This window comes from Hevea brasiliensis, chromosome 9 (genome assembly GCF_030052815.1).
Source record: "Hevea brasiliensis isolate MT/VB/25A 57/8 chromosome 9, ASM3005281v1, whole genome shotgun sequence".
Taxonomy (NCBI): domain Eukaryota; kingdom Viridiplantae; phylum Streptophyta; class Magnoliopsida; order Malpighiales; family Euphorbiaceae; genus Hevea; species Hevea brasiliensis.
The window spans coordinates 81304279-81322635 of NC_079501.1; the positions used below are offsets into that span (position 1 = coordinate 81304279).

The 18357-nt window shown below is 36.4% G+C and overlaps 1 pseudogene; it reads right to left on the bottom strand.

Moving 5' to 3' along the window:
* Positions 1–1583: 1583 nt before the first annotated feature.
* Positions 1584–1684, bottom strand: LOC131183688 (small nucleolar RNA R71; annotated as a pseudogene).
* Positions 1685–18357: the final 16673 nt, after the last annotated feature.

Genomic DNA, 18357 nt, shown 5'->3' on the forward strand with positions numbered 1-18357 from the left:
TTGAAGGAGAGCAATCCACACTCTGCACTTTCTCCAGCCGTTTCGAGGAGAGAAACATAAGTACCAAAAGGAGTTTTCCAGCTGAAGTTCCACAAGATCAAAGCTGCAAACTCTCTTCAATTCCTTCATTTCATCTCCCTAGACAGATTTTTATTGTTTTATTTCTTCTACATGATTTTCTTTTTACTGTTTTTACCTTTTATCATGATGTTTGCTGAACTCACCATGAGTGAGTAGTTTTCTTATTCTGGATTTGGGAGAGTAATGCTTGTAATTATTATTATGGATGAATACTAAGTTTTATTTATTGGATTTGAGATTCGTTCCTTGATTTAATTTCTTGTGATATTAATGCATGCTATGTGCTAGTACCCACTTAGCCATGATTGTAGATGTTAATTGAAGGACTGAAAGGTAAAGATTAATATCAGAAAATCAAGATCTTGAACCTAGGAATTCTGACCTAGACATAGGCTGATACTGTTGTGGAACTTCAAAATTCATCAAAGATCTTAAAGGATTTTAATTAATTTGATCACCACGAAAGTTGACTTTGAGTTAATTCGAATACGCCCTAGGTGCCTTGAGAGAGGATTTAGGATAACTTAGGACTGATTTCCATCAAGGAAAACGATCCTCAATTTAGTAAATAAACGAGATAACATCCTTAGTAAGATTCAAGTGTGAAATCTTAATTTTAGAATTATTTCAAATAAATTATTTCGTTTTAAGTTTACCATTCTAGTGTTTAAGGTTAACAAACTTCATTCCCTAAGTATTCGATAGCCTTGACAGTCAAAATTACTGTGTAGATTGGTAATTAATAATCAAATTCGTCATAGGAACAATACTCTACTCATCACTTTATTGCTTGTTAGCGATCTGTGCACTTGCGGGGTTGTAAAACCAGCAAAAAAAGTTTTTGGCGTCGTTGCCGGGGAGTTTTAGCTTTAGTAATATCAAGCGATAGGCAATTTAGCTGATTTAGGCAATTATATTTATTATCTAATTTTATTTTACTGGTTGTATTTCTCTTCTTTTCTCTCAGGTGCCCGATTTGGTATATGACTAGAACAAGGCCAGAAGAAGAAATTTTGGACTGTGATCCGGAGATAGACAGAACTTTGAGAGCCATCAAGAGGGAAAGGAAACATCAAGAGCATGGTCAAGGAGATCCTGAAATTCCAACCATGGCCGATAATAATGACAGACCAAGACTCTTGAGAGATTATAGAGCTCCATCTATCCAAGGATTTCAGCCCAGTGTCACTAGACCCACAGTGGAAGCTAATAACTTTGAATTAAAACTAGCATGGCTCTAAATGATTCAACAAACCCAGTTTGCAGGTTCACCAACAGAAGACCCACACTATCACCTCCAGTGCTTTCTTGCCCTATGTGACACATTCAAGATGAATGGAGTGTCTGATCAAGCAATAAGACTCAGAGCATTCCCATTCTCCCTTCAGGACAGAGCAAGGAAGTGGTTACTTTCTCAACCAGCTAGAACGTTCACCACTTGGGAAAACCTCTCTCAAGCTTTTCTAGCAAGGTATTTTCCACCTGCAAAGACTGCAAAACTGAGGCTTAAGCAAAACACATTCAAACAAAAGGAAGGAGAATCACTCTATGACGCATGGGAATGATATAAAGACCTACAGAGGGAATGTCCACACCATGGCATAGAGGATTGACTATTAGTGCAAAATTTCTATAATGGGTTACTACCCTCTATAAGGAGCACTGTTGATTCAGCTGCAGAAGGTGATCTAATAGAGAAAACAATGACACAAGCACTTGAACTTCTAGAAAGGGTTGCATACCATAATTATGAGTGGTCAAATGAAAGAGGAAATGCAAGGAGAACTGCAGGGGTCCTGAAAGTAGACACCCTAAGCATGATAAATGCTCAATTTGATCAGCTTACAAAGAGACTTAAAAAATTGCAAGCTAACGCAGTTGGTACAAACAGTTAACATGAGGATAGCTATGGAGGAGGATACATGAGTTCAGAATACAGTAATTTTAATGAACCCTCCACAGAACAGATGAACTATGTGAATAATGGAGGAAACTTCAACCAGAGGCAGCCCAACAATCCATATTCAAATACTTACAACCTTGGATGGAGGAACCACCCAAATTTCTCATGGTCCAATCAGCAGAACCAGCCAATAAACAAGCAACAAGGGTACAAACTACCAGCACCCCCTGGGTTTCAGAATAAAGGTCAAAACTTTGCACAGCCATCACTACCTCTCCAACCTCAACAACCTGAACTAAAGATGATCATGGAAACCATGATGGAAGGATTCCTAGCAGCTCAATAACAACAAAATGAATTGATTAAACAGCTGACTTCCAGAATGGACCAACTTGCTACTCATAACAAGATGCTAGAGAATCAAATCGCTCAGCAAGCAAGTTTTTCAAGTAAGGCTGTTGGAAAACTGCCTAGCCAACCAGAAATGAACCCAAGGGAGCATTGTAAGGCAGGTACACTAAGGAGTGGGAGAACTCTAGTACAACCAGAGGTAGAACTAACTGAGAAAACCATAGAAAAATCTTAAGGCCAAGCAGAGAAAAAGGAGGAAGAAGCTAAGAAAGATCAGGAAGAGGAAGCAAGGAAGACAAAGAAATTACCAGAGCATAGCCTCCCCTACCTTTTCCTCAGAGATTTCAGAAAGCCAAATTGGACAAACAGTTTGGGAAGTTTTTGGAAGTTTTACATAAACTTTATATCAACATCCCCTTCACTGAAGCACTTTCTCAGATGCCATCCTATGCCAAATTTCTTAAGGAAATTCTGTCAAAGAAAAGAAAGCTAGAAGACTATGGAACAGTAGCTCTAACAGAGGAATGTAGTGCCATACTGTAAAACAAACTGCCTCCAAAGTTGAAAGATCTAGGAAGCTTCTCCATACCCTGCCTCATTGGTAACAAGAAAATAAATAAGGCCCTCTACGATCTTGGTGCAAGCGTCAATTTAATGCCTCTATCAATATGCAAAAAGTTGAAGATCGGAGAACTAAAGCCCACAACAATCTCATTGCAATTGGCTAATCGATCTGTTAAATATCTGTGGGCATACTTGAGAACATCCCTATCAAAGTGGGCAAATTCTTCATTCCAGTAGACTTTGTTGTCCTTGAGATGGAAGAAGATGTTCAAATTCCTATCATCTTGGGAAGACCATTCTTGGCAACCGCCAAAGCCATCATAAACTTCAAAAATGGGCGATTAACCATCAAGGTGGGAGAAAAAGAAGTGGAGTTCAACTTGTTCGACACAATGAAACATAAATTTGAACCTGATGAATGCTTCAAGGTTGACATAATTGACAAACAAGTTGAAAAGGAATTTTATAAGACACATCCTAAAGATCCTCTTGAAGCATGTATTGTGCACAGCCACACAGTGGATGATAAAAATACAGAAATAACAGCCTGTGCACAATAGTTAGCAGCTCATCCACCCCTACCCTTAGCTAAGGCTTTCGAGATGGAGAAGCTGGAGGAGGAACAAACCAAAGGTAAGCTCCAAGTGTAACACCCTCACTTTAGATAGTCCGCACGTTTTACTATTCTGATGACCAATGTCTAACCGGACAGCTAGAATGTCAAGAACTATAATTAAACTAGAGTGAGGAGTCATAAATAACTCAAATAATGGAAAGAAAAATCAAGGAAAAATTTTACAAATAAAAGACAACCAAGTTAAATGAGTCGGTGCCCTAGGGATGGGTAACCCAGTGGGAAGTTGCGGTCTTCGCAGCTAGGAGCCCTAAACCCTGGAGAAAATTCATAAAATAATTTTTGGGACTCCAGAGAAGACTCATTGAGGTTTTTATGGCATTAGAATGTCAAGAAAAGGCTTAGAAAAATTTTTTGATCGGTACAGACGATTTTGGCTCAATAAGCCAAATGGAGGATATTTTGGTCATTTCGTCTTCAGAGATAATGTTTGGCTGACTTGTACAGTTAACTAAATAATTATTATGACATAAAATATGAATAAATATTGCTAAAAATTTAATTAAAAATGAGTAGAAAAGAAAAGAAAAAGAAAAAGAAATAAAACTCAAATTATGACATCACCACTAAGCAGAAATGCTTAGCGCAATGGATTTGTTTCCTTCGCACAGGTACTGAAGGTAAAACCCAGTGGATATTAGACTGGAATTTTGAAGTCCAGATCTGCAGAAGTGTCAGAAGAGTTCAAGGTTGTCACCTCCTCAGGTCATAATTTGTATGTTGTATAAAATGCTTAGTTATAGTATTGTAATGTAAATTATGAAAATGTAATTAATAGGTATGTGATGTAAATTAATAAATTGGTTAGTTCATATGTGATTAAATTGTATATCATATAAATTAATAAAGATTGAAAATTTTCATATATGAGTTGAGCATGAATGGGAATGTATGGAAATGGATATGAATGAAATTGTATAGATTTGAATACAGAATTGAAATATATAGATGATGCATGAAATGATGAGATTTTTAGTTTAAAATATTATTGAAATTTTCAAACAGGTGAATAGTAAAACACGTCAAACGATAATAAAATAGAGAAAACTCCATTAGTTTCTCCGTCGAAAAATAATTGATATTAAAAGATAATAACTTGAAAATGATTAAAGGAATAAAATAAGCTAAGATAAGGTGCTCCGGCACTGAGTGTGACATGCCTTGCTCGGCTAAACTATAGTCGTGTGAGGGATGTCACACCAGGAAAATGCCAAACAGGTAGAGCTTAAACCTCTCCCCTCCTCGCTAAGGTACACATTTCTAGACTCAAATTCTAAATATCCTATTATAATCAATGCTAGCCTGTCTAAGTTAGAAGAGGAAAAACTGTTAAGAGAACTTAGGATCCATAACAAAGCCATAGGGTATAAAATAGAAGACCTGAAGGGAATCAACCCTTCGATTTGCATGCATGGGATACCCATGGAAGAAAACAATAAACCCACTATCGAACACCAAAGAAGACTTAACCTAAACATGAAAGAAGTAGTCAAGAAAGAAATTTTAAAACTATTAGATGCAGGTATCATATACCCAATTTCTGATAGTAAATGGGTTAGTCCAGTACATGTAGTTTCTAAGAAAGGTGGGACAACTGTTATTCAAAATGCAAACAATGGACTAATCCCTACTAGAGTAAATCGACCAAATGTTAGAAAGGTTAGCGAAACACTCTTACTTCTGTTATCTAGATGGGTATTCAGGATTCTTTCAAATTCCTATTCACCTAAAAGACTAAGAAAAGACAACATTCACTTATCCCTATGGAACATTTGCATATAGGAGAATGCCTTTTGGTCTTTGTAATGCCCCTGCTACCTTTCAAAGATGCATGATGGCTATCTTTTCTTATTATATTGAAGAAATCATGGAAGTTTTTTATGGATGATTTTTCTGTCTATGGAACTACTTTTGATGATTGCCTAGCCAATTTATCTAAGGTGTTGCAAAGATGTGAACAATCAAACCTGGTCCTAAATTAGGAAAAATGCCACTTCATGGTAAGAGAAGGCATAGTTCTGGGATATTTGATATCAGAAAGAGGAATTAAAGTTGATAAGGGAAAACTTGAGATCATTGAAAACATGCCACCACCAACATCAGTCAAGAGAGTGTGAAACTTTTTGGGACATGCAGGATTCTACAGAAGATTCATCAAGGACTTTTACAAAATAGCTAAGCTACTTACCAACTTGTTAAGTCAAGATGTTCCCTTTGATTTTAATGAAAATTGCCTTGTCTCCTTTAACAGGATCAAAGAAGCCCTGATATCAGTACCAATAATGCAGCCACTAAATTGGGAGCTACCATTCGAGGTGATGTGCGATGCGAGTGACTTTGCAGTTGGAGCAGTGCTCGGGCAAAGAAAAGATAAAAAGCTCCATGCTATTTATTATGCTAGCAAGACACTCGATGATGCACAAATCAATTATGCCACCACAGAGAAGGAATTCCTAGCAGTGGTGTTTGCAATGGACAAGTTCAGATCTTACCTCATTGGGTCAAAAGTCATTGTATTCACAGATCATGCTACAATTCGGTACCTTTTGAACAAGAAGCAAGCAAAACCAAGGTTGATTCGATGGATTCTACTCCTGCAAGAATTTGACCTTGAAATCAAGGACAAAAAAGGATTCGAAAATGTAGTAGCTGACCATCTTTCCATACTAAAATTTGAGTACACAGGGGACTTTAAAGATTTGCCAATTGATGATTCATTTCCTGATGAGCAATTACTTGCATTCTCCAAGGCTCCATGGTACGCTGACTTTGTTAATTTTCTTGTATGCAGGGTACTGCCTCCAAACATGACTTATCAATAAAGGAAGAAATTCCTACATGATGTGAGATATTACATATGGGAGGAACTTCTACTGTACAAGAGATGTAATAATGGGCTGATAAGAAGATGCATACCAGAGGAAGATATGGAAAGTATCATTCATCACTGCCATTCATCACTATATGGAGGACACTTCGGCACCTCAAAAACCACAACCAAGATTTTGCAAGTAGAGTTTTACTGGCCACATTTGTTTAAGGATGTAAGATCCTTTGTGCTAGCTTGTGATCAATGCGAATATATTTCATGGGACCATTTCCCTCTTCCCGTGGAAACAAGTATATTCTAGTTGGAGTTGATTATGTATCAAAATGGGTAGAAGCAATTGCAACACCAACCAACGATGCTAAAGTGGTCACAAAGTTCCTTAAGAAAAACATCTTCACAAGATTTGGCACACCACAAGCAATAATCAGCGATGGAGGAAGTCACTTCTGCAACCAAGAATTCGAAACACTACTGAAAAAGTATGGAGTGACTCACAAGGTAGCCACACCTTATCATCCTCAAACCAGCGGTCAAGTAGAAATCTCAAAAGGGAACTGAAGTAGATTCTGGAGAAAACTGTAAACAGATCTAGGAAGGACTGGTGCATGAAGTTAGATGATGCACTATGGGCATACCGCACTGCATATAAAACCCCAATTGGCATAACACCCTTTCGACTGGTTTATGGAAAATCATGCCATCTCCCTGTTGAACTTGAGCATAAAGCTTACTGGGCAATTCAGATCCTAAACTTTGACCTCAAAGCTGCTGGTGAGAAAAGACTCCTACAACTGAATGAGTTGAAAGAAATCCAACAGGATGCATACGAAAATGCCAAAATTTTCAAGGATAAAACCAAAAGATGGCATGACAGGCGCATAGCAAGGAAAGAAATAAAAGAAGGAGATCTTGTCCTCTTATTCAACTCTAGATTGAAACTCTTTCCAGGGAAGCTAAAATCAAAATAGTCCAGACCTTTCAAGGTCACCCAAGTCTTCCCACATGGAGCAGTAGAAGCGTGGAGCAAAATCTCAGGTGCATTTAAGGTCAATGGGCAAAGGCTGAAGCCTTACTTTCAGGGAGAACCCATAGAAATGGGAGTCAATTGCACCCTCGACCATCCTACCGATAGACCATAAACAAGCGAAGTCCAGCTAAAGACTATAAACAAGCGCTTTTTGGGAGGCAACCCAAAATTTTTTCTGAACTTTTCTTTTTTCTCCTTTTTCATATTAATTTTTGTTTCGTACTCATTAGCATTTCATTTTGTGGGATTTTTTGGAAAGGGGAGTAGAGAACAAGAGAGGAAAGGAATCACCAAGTCAAAACCACAAAAGGGAAAATTGGACAAAACCAGGAAAGTAGCTCTATTGCTAAACTTTACATCCATTTCATGTGTTGTGATGATAAAAATTTTTCATTTAATAAAAATTTAGAAAATCAGAAAATTACACGGGTCGGGTACTAGTTTTACACGCCCCGTGTAACTTTCTAGAAGCCCATAAATTTCTTGTATTTTTAACTCTGAGGGAGACAAAAAGTTACATGGGTCTATAGCCCAATTTACACAGACTGTGTAATGTCTCTAGCAGAATAACTTAAAGCCAGGCAGTTACACAGGCCGCCTTGTATTTGACACGGACCGTGTAACATATCCAGTAAAGAAACTCGGGAGATAGAAAGTTACACGAGTCCCAGAGCTCATTTACACGGGCCGTGTACTACGACAGAATTTGAAATTTTTAGGCAGAAATTTACACGGCCCTATATGTCGAGACCCGTGTAGTGATACATGACCCGTGTATCATGTCACAGATGCGACTCCTGGGGCGCGAAACATGTGAAACGAAGAGTCCTAACAGCTCTTTAAATGCACCCCTCGCATTAAAACCATTCATAAAGGCAAAACCCTTCATCTCCACCCCTCCTAGCCTATAAAAACCCCTTAAATCTCATCTACCTTCACCAAACCCAACTCTTCTCGTTCCCAAAAACTCATTAATGGCTCCTGCAAAGCAATCTGTGAGAAGAATCGGCTCTTCCTCGAGGCAAAGAGGAGAATCCTCATCTTCTCCACCTCAGCCGCCACCCCAATGCCAAAGAACAAGGGTAGCCTCTCCCCAACTATCTCAACCAAGCCATCCTCCACCGCAACCCTAACCACAAGCCGCTCCATAACCCAAAATCTCCATTCTTTAGGGATTCTGTGATGATGCCCATAAGGCAATGTGCACCCGACTTCACACCCGGAAAATAAGCTCCACCAAATACATGGATTTTCCGCTGTTGGAGCAAATTGGGCTGCAGAATAAAATCAATGGGCTATTCGATAGCATCGGGTGGACAAGGTTCGCCCAACTCCAATTTCCAGCATACCGGGACACCACACGAGAGTTTTTAGGCAGTTTCAAGGCCACCTTATGGCCTACCGATAGGGAGGATAGGGGCAGTATTGAATTTTGCCTCCTTGGTGTCAACCGGGTGATGAACATAGATGAGTTCAATGCCATCTTCAGCTTTGATAGCGCTAGGCACTAGGAGATCCCTAGGAACCGCATGCTCTATAACAGCATCAACTTCTGGAGTTCCATTGCCCCGAACACGGAACCATATAACTCCAGCAAGTCCAAATCCACGGGCATCACAAGTCCAGGCCTGCGCTACATGCATCAGTTCGCCGCCCACACCATTATGGGCTGTGGCGGCAGCCTTGGCGTTGTAAACGCCAACTAGCTATTCTTCTTATGGTGTATGGTCACCGGACACCACTGCAGCACCAGCTTCTTTTTGTGCAACCATCTCTGCCGCCTCTGTCATCAGTCTACCGGGCACATCATGCTTGGTGGCCTTGTCATAACCATTGCCCTCCACTTCGGCTTCGTTCCAGGACATCACAGGCTGCGCTTTGTCACTAGAACGTCAAGAATAGTTCAAACCATCTGCATATCCATGCGGATATGTAAGAAGGTGGGCAACACCTGCTACTTGCTGGATGCCAAAGGGAATGCCATACCTCGGAGAGACGAAGCACGAGAAGGACCTAGCGAGACTTCGCAGCCTCAAGAAGAAGGCCAAGAGCGGATGTTCCAAGAGTCCCCTGTTCGAGTGCCTCCATACACACCACCACCAATAGATCTGGTCCTCGTATACCTATAGCGCATAGAGACCACCATATACAGCAGAATGCGAGCAATCGAGGACAGCCTCCAGGAAGCCCATAACAAATTGGACATGCTAATGGAGAAACTAGATGATGAGGAGGAGGAGCCAGCATCGCTATCATTATCATCAGAGACCTTTTAGAGCTAGGACTATAGGATAGAATCTTTATTGTAATATCTTACATGCCTTATTCCTAAGTTGCAATCATAGGTCTCTTTTATATGCTTAATGTCCAAACTTTTTAATACCTAATAAATAATATGCCTCCTTATAATCTTTGTACATTTTCTCTGATTTTGCATATTATTTTAACATTGAGGACAATGTCTGGTTTGAGTTTGGGGGGGATACAAGTGCATTGCATATCATTACATTTGTATATCATTACATGCACATCATTACATGCACATCATTACATTGTTTAAATTCAGCTACATTATTCTTGTGTATCAAAATTTTTGAAAATTTTTGAAAAATTTTGGACTTTAAATTATGAAACTTAGCACTATAACCAATTTCTAGTAAGCTAATAAGTGGACTCCACGGGATAGAGGAATGAACGTATCTAGATAGGTAAAAAGGGATTCTAACATGTTGTTTGTGAAGAAACTAATCTCTTTAATGGAACTAGACTAGTTAAATCTCTTCATAACTATTAATTTATCATATTGAACAATTTTTGAAATACAAGCAAACCTAAAAAATGCCTCACTAGCTCTAGAACATATCTCTTGGACCTATCAAGGGGAAATCCTAGCATATGCTTGATGAAAAAATGATTAAGGCATTCTTTGCTATAGCCTTACTAAGCCTTAGCCAACCCTAATTAAAATGTATATCCCTTGTAGCCAACTTGAAGCCTATATTTATCCCCTAAAATTTATTGCTTACCCATGTTATTTTCTTAGCCCCTAACCTAAACACCTACCATACACTTTTGAGGAAGCAAAATGCATAAGTAAATAGCATATTAAGTGTAAAAAAAAAAGAAAATGAAGAGAGGATGTAGAACTCAAGAAAGAGTGCAAGTGTGCAATTGAAATCAAAGAAAAATTTGCCTTTCCATTCAACAAAAGCAATGAGTTTAGGGGAGAGGACAAAAGGGACATAAGAAAAAAAAAAAAAAAGAGAAGAAGTCCCAAGATAAGTATCATGGAAGCATGCTTGGCACTATAAAAAATCAAAAGCCCCTCTTCTCCATACAAAATATGTATAAAACAAACTTCGTATACTTGGTATTTTATGCATACATGTTATCCTCATATTTGCATTTCCTAAAAACCTTTCATTGGCAACCAAGTCATTATCCCCTTAGCCCTTTTACAACCCTTTCTAAATACCTTTTGATCTTTTGAAAAGTGCATGCTGTATTAGTGGAGATAGAAAATTAAGATATGCCTATGGAGTTGGAATTGAGTCTCTTCATCACAATTACTCACAATAGGGGCAAATTTGGGGGAGTTAGTTTTTCTCAAATCTATCCCAATAAAATAGATTATTTGTGGCTTATTAATGGTCTTGTATAGAGAAATAATTAGTTGAATTACCATGAATGAGGTAAAGTTTGAAATAGGCAGCTAATAGAACCCTTATGCCTTGAAAGAGGGAAATTGGTATGAAAGTTGGAGGAGTTCAATTCTATGCTTATTAAATTATTGGTTATATTCCTAAGTATCCCCTAAAATGTGTTTTAAAATAGAGTTTTGCTTTGCTTGAGGACAAGCAAAAGTTTAAGTTTTGGGTATTTGATACACTTGAATTGTATAGATGTTTTTAAGCACTTTTGTATACTATCTCATAGCATTTAGACAAATATTTTCATGCATAGTAGTTGATTTCATTAGTTTTTGTAATTTCTATTGTCAAGCCCTTAATTCCATGTTTTTTGCATCATTTCAGGTGTTTGGGTGAAGCCTCACAGTATAGGAGTGTAAAAGGAAGCTTGGAGAGGTCAAGAGACTGAGTATTGCTGCTGACACAAAGTGCACGGGTTGTGTAAGCCAAGCCCCAGACTCGTGTAACCTTCTGCCATAAGAAAGCTAGATAGCCAATTGAGAAACAAAAGTACACGGGTCGTGTAATTAGACCCGTGTAATCTGCAGGGACCCGTGTAAGTCTTTGCGCTTGAAGAACCTTATGGGAACAAAAGTACACGGCCCGTGTAACCAGGCCCGTGTAGTTGGCGCAAACTCGTGTAACTCTCAATGCCAATGCAAGACTCCGCAGTTCCACTCTAGCAAGTTACATGGCCCTGGGCCGTGTAATGACACACGGGCCGTGTACTATGTGGAAGCCAGTTTTATAACTCGAATTCCCGCTCTTGTTTTCTGATTCAAATGAGACTCCTAAAGCCTTTTGGACTCAAAATGACCTAACCCTAGAGCAACCATTATAAATAGAAGAGAAAAGAGAAAACATCAGAAAAAGGGGCTCTCTTTTATCTTTTGACAGCACTTTTGAGGAGTTTTGAAGGAGAGAAATCCACACTTTGCACTCTCTCCAGCCATCTCGAGGAGAGAAACATCAGTACCAAAAGGAGTTTTCCAGCTGAAGCTCCATAAGATCAAAACTGCAAACTCTCTTCGGTTCCTTCATTTCATCTCCCTAGATAGATTTTTATTATTTTATTTCTTCTACATGATTTTCTTTTTACTATTTTTACCTTTTATCATGATGTTTGCTGAACTCACCATGAGTGAGTAGTTTTCTTATTCTGGATTTGGGAGAGTAATGCTTGTAATTATTATCATAGATGAACACTAAGTTTTATTTATTGGATGTGAGATTCGTTCCTTGATTTAATTTCTTGTGATCTTAATGCATGCTATGTGTTGGTACCCACTTAGCCATGATTGTAGATGTTAATTGAAGGTCTAAAAGGTGAAGATTAATATTAGAAAATCAAGATCTTGAACCTAGGAATTCTGACCTAGACATAGGCTGATACCTTTGTAGAACTTCAAAATTCATCAAAGATCTTAAAGGATTTTAATTAATTTGATCACCACGAAAGTTGGGTTTGAGTTAATTAGAATACACCCTAGGTGCCTTGAGAGAGGATTTAGGATAACTTAGGACTTATTTCCATTAAGAAAAACGATCCTTAATTCTGTAAATAAACGAGATAACATCCCTAGTAAGATTCAAGTGTGAAATCTTAATTCTAGAATTGTTTCAAATAAATCATTTCGTTTTAAGTTTACCATTCTAGTGTTTAAGGTTAACAAACTTCATTCCCTAAGTATTTGATAGCCTAGACAGTCAAAATTACTGTGTATATTGGTACTTACTAATCAAATTCCTTGTGGGAATGATACTCTACTCATCACTTTATTAGTTGTTAGCGATCCATGCACTTGCGGGGTTGTAAAGCCATCGAAACACATATGTTGACAGAATTGACTTAGGTAATTCATACCATGTTATATCAAAGTTATAGAGACATAGGAATATCTAAAGTGTTATTATATTGATAGAATTAGGAAAATTTATGTTTGATATAATCAAATGGATCACAAGAATATATATTTTATAACTAAGGTAAAAAGTTGCTTACAATTAGGATATAAAGTATACCAACTAATTCTAACCTCGAGTTGGATAGAGTCAATGATTTGTTGGCCCAAACTAGCCCCCCTTATGCTGGACAGAAATGGGTGAAGAAAAAGTAGTGGGCCCAGACTTGGTGAGGCAAACTAAGGAAAAAGTGAAACTCGTCAAAGACAATTTGAAAGTCGCCTCAGACAGACAGAAGTCATATGCCGACCTGAGGAGAAAAGATATAGAGTATAAGGTTGGCGATAAGGTGTTTCTCAAGGTATCACCTTGGAAGAAAGTGCTAAGATTTGGTAAGAAGTGTAAGTTAAGCCCCAGGATTATTGGTCCTTACGATGTCATTAAACGTGTGGGTTCAGTAGCCTATAGGCTAGCTTTACCACCCGAGCTGGACAAGATTCACAATGTGTTCCATGTGTCGATGCTCAGGAGATACAGATCAGATCCTTTAAATGTCATTTCAGCAGAGGAGATAATTGTACAACCTGATTTGATATATGAAGAAGAACCAGTCAGAATCTTGGCACGGGAAGTGAAAGAACTCAGAAACAAGAGGATCCCATTAGTGAAAGTCTTGTGGAGACACTACAACATAGAAGAAGTGACATGGGAGAGTAAGGAGATGATGAGGCAACAATTCCCTCAGCTCTTTACATCAGATAAATTTTGAGGATGAAATTTTTATTTAGAGGGGAAGAATTGTAACACCCTCATCGTAGGTAGTCCATACATTCTACTGTTCTGACGACTAATGTCTGTTCGGACAGTTAGAATGTCTGGAACTACACTTAAACTATAGTTAGGAGACATAAATTGATGGAATAAATGTTAAGAAAACATAAAAAAAATTTAGAGAAAATAAAAATTTAAGAGAATTTATTAATTGGTACAAAAAAATAATAACTCGATGAGCACCACGAAGGGCATTTTGATCATTTTACTTTAAGAGGTGAATTTTGTCCTAAATATCAAATTAAAATTTGAGAGAATTAAAATAATTAAAATAAATTAAAATTATAAATTTATTAGTGGAAAATGAGAAAAGAAAGAAGAAGAGAAAAGAAAAAAGAAAAGAAATCAAAGAAAAAGAAGATAAAATGATATTGTGACATTTTAAAAATTATAGTACAATAAATAAATAAATAAATATATATATACACACACACACACACACACACATAAGGGACAAAAGCCACCAACCACAAGTCTTCTTCTCCACTTCATCTCTTCTCTCTATAAATGGCCGGCTGCCTTGGTCCTTCTTCCACCATTTTTGTCAAGCTTTGAGCTTGAGTTCCTCTTCATTCACTCACCAAACCCTTAGCTATCTTCATTAAAAATTTAACCCATACCATAAGGAAGCTTTAGGTACCTATAAGAAGAAAGAAAGTTGAAGTTTTAGAAAGTTTACCAGTTGGGTCGCAAGAGGTTAGTGCTTTTATTCCTTCCTTCATCTTTTAATCCTTGAAAATGGCTTGAGATAAGTAGAAATTTTAAGAAATTAAAAAGAAACTCATGAACCCATGATGTCACCATTTTCGGTAGCCAAGAAATTGGTTGGGCTTTGATGTGTTCAAAAGATGTAAATGAGTTTAAAGATAATGATTGATATGAGTATATGTATGAGAAGTGAAAGGGATTCAATTGATTGAGTTTGAAATTTGAAATTAGGGTTTGTATACATGAATTGAGGATTTTGTCTTTGCTTGAGATTTGACCTAATTGAGATGAAATTGTTGCTTATAGAAGTGCTATGTATGCTAATTGAAGTAAGGAAGTTGTAGGAAATTGAAAAAAATTTGGGAGTGCTTTTTATGTAGATTTGGGACTCATTGAGTCCAGCTTGAGTTTTGAGCCATAATTGAATGTGTGTTGCTCCAATTGGTATGAGGCCAATTGAAGGTGAAATGAGACCTAAAACACTCCATTTTTCATGAAGAAACTATGCCCAAATTCTGTCCAAAACTTGACCTAAACGCTGTCTCAATCCGGATGACCCTGCACAAAACCCAGAAAATGACCAAATGAACAGTACGTATTCATTTGGTCATAACTCCCTCTATACTGGTCCAAATGACCTGAATTTTATACCATTGGAAAGATTAGACATAGGACTACAATTTTCATGACTACAGAACTTTGAAATGCCTTAAACCAAACCAAATTGCTAGCCCAAGTTAGGTCACAAAACTGTCTAGAACTAGATTGTCCAAAAATTGTTGGACATAAACTTAACCTACCAGTTTTGGAAAAATGGCCATAACTTGGTCTATGAGAATTCAAATGTAATGAAGCCAGTGGAAAATTTTCCATAAGACACAAATCTACAAAATTGGTATTTTGACCAAAACCCAGAAATTAAGAGAACTAGGTCAAATTGCTAGAACAATTCAATACATCAAAACCTAAAATCTGACCAAACTTCATTTGACCCCAGAACAGTCTTTTAGTCATATCTCTCACTAGAAAACTCCAATTGAGATGAGCCATATCTTTCTAGAAACCTAAGAAATAGGGATCTAACTTTGTCCTAAAAACCTTTCTCAAATTATGAATGTAAGAACCTTAAAAGTTCACTCGCAGTTATTGACCTGAACTGAAATCTTGCTGGCACAGGGTATAGGAGTCCAGGCTAGTAAATTGGCTCTAAATAATTTCACAAAACTTGAAAAATTGTGATTAAAAATTCTAAATGAGCACAAGACATAGGGCAACAATTTCTATGAAGATCACTATGCCTAAAGGTGACTACAACATGTTCCATTAATTAGGTAAACTCTAAGTCCAAAAGCTGTCTAGTTAAGGAACCAGAATCTAGAAATGAATCAGTTATGGTTATCCGACCATAACTTGAGTTCTAAAAATCTATTTGACATGATTCAAAAGTGAAAATAAAGACAAGACATAGAGGAATAACTTCCATGAGGGAAGTGTGGCCAAACAGTGGCTACAAACTTATCAAATAGATAGGAAAAAGTAATACACAAAAACTGAACCTAAACAAAGGTTCATGAGATAAATTATCTTATGGTAGGAATTTAACCCCAAGAAGCCATTAAACATTAAATCACATGAAAGGGGTATGTGAGACCTATTTTCCCACTATAAAGTGACATGAACATTTCAAATAAATAAGTAATAATGTTTACTTACCTATAGTATACCTAGACTTATTTATTTAATTTGGATCAATTGATATACCAATTAGGGACTACAGATAGCAGTACTACCCATAAGAATAATCATTAACAGATAAAATCTGTTTGACATTATTGTTCTACAGGCTTTATGTTTGCCCATTGGCCATTGTGCCTAATATTATATCTGGCTTAAATGTCTGCCCGTAAGCTTCATGCCTGACATGACCGATGTATACTGGATAGACATATGGCTGTCTAACTAGTATACTCCCGTATATCCATCTTTTATAATTTGTTATAGGTTTCTTGGGCATTGATAAAAATTAATTAAGACTTAATATATAATAAGTAAACAGAAAAGATCCCGATAATTTTAATTGTTTCCAAAATGCAATAAAAATGTAAAATACTTAAAAATTATGAATTGCCATATAGAATTATTATTTCAATTGTTTAGTTATTGTTATTATAAATTATGCACCACTAAGCGTTATGCTTAATGCGTTGGTTTTCCATCGCGTAGGTACTAGAGACTAGTCCCAGTAGCCACAGCTGCAGCAACAGTAGTGCTCATACAGAGGCCGATCAGATTTGTTAGTGTCTACTAGTCAACTCGACAGTTGTAATTTTGTTGGTAGGGCCCATGTATGTCTAGATTTTATCTTTTTGCTCATTGTACATAAACACATGATGTATTTTATTTTGGATTGTAATTAAACTTTGAGATTGTAAGTAAACTTGTAAATTATTGTCTATGAATTTCTATATGAATACAATAAATGATAACTTTTAAGATCTCATAAATAATTATGAATGATATGATACAATAGAATATGATATAGAAAAGTGTGAAATGAATATGAACATGTCAACAGGTAACTAGTGGAACTCGTTAGATGCTATCAAAACAGATGAGGCTCTGTTCGGGTTTTTATAAAAAAAAAAAAATTTCTACACATGAATTACCTATTTTAAATGATATAAAAAAAATTTTAGAATGGAAATGATAAGACAAGATAGGGTACTCCGGCACCGAATGTGGCATTTCTTGCTCGGCTATACAGTAGACGGGTAAAGGGCGTCACAAATATACAAAATTTAGTCGGTAATTTTGTTACCAAACTTTATAGTAGAATGAAAGTTAGCTATTATTTACCAACTAGGCGTTAGTCGGTAATTACCTACTAATAATATAGTCGGTAATATGCAAATTTTAGTCGGTAAGTATCTACGAATTATATAGTTGATAATATGCAAAATTTAATCGATAAGGAAACGGCGTTACTTATTATTTACTAACTTAAACGTAGTTAGTAATTCCTGACTAAATATTTAATATTACCAACTATAATTTATTTAATCATAAATTATCAATTATATTTTAATTTTAGAAAATATTACCAAATAAACACATTAGTCAGTAATATTTTGAATTATTTAAAATTTATTTACCTACAAAAGGGATAGTAGCCAAATTTTGTACATTTTTTTAAATTATATATAATTTGAAAATTAGTAACCGCAAAATATTTTGATTGGTATGTTTTTTGTTTAATTAATTACTTATTATTTTTTATATTTTTTTTAAAATTTTAAATTTTAAAATATTTTATAATTTTTTTTTAAATTTTAAAATATTTTATAATTAATTTAAAATTTAACAAATAATAATAAAATCAACAATAAAAATAATTACTAAGTATACCAAATTAAATATAAAATTCATATGTGTAAAATAAAGCACACTAAAGTCAAATATAAAATTTAAAACCCACAATTTTATGGAGATGGAGGTATTGGTAGGCCTCTGACTAGTCTCATCACCTCCTCCATCATAGAGCTTCTCATACATTTCATGTTCGTCTCCATTTGTAACTTTAGTTTATCTATACGATCTGTCATAGCTTATCTCTCATCCTCAAGCTTTTTCTCCAACACTTGTATTCATTGTTGTAAAGCAGCATTCTAATTAGAGTTTGATGTAGATGTCCGACTTGAAGATGCTCCAACTGAAAGGTAAAAGGTAGATGATTCATATCTAAGACCATACAACTTTTGTTTCTTCTCACCGCCTCTGACAACATCCAAGTAAAGTTAGTTCTCATCGATGTTGTCAAGTGTGGTTTGTGTTAGCTCC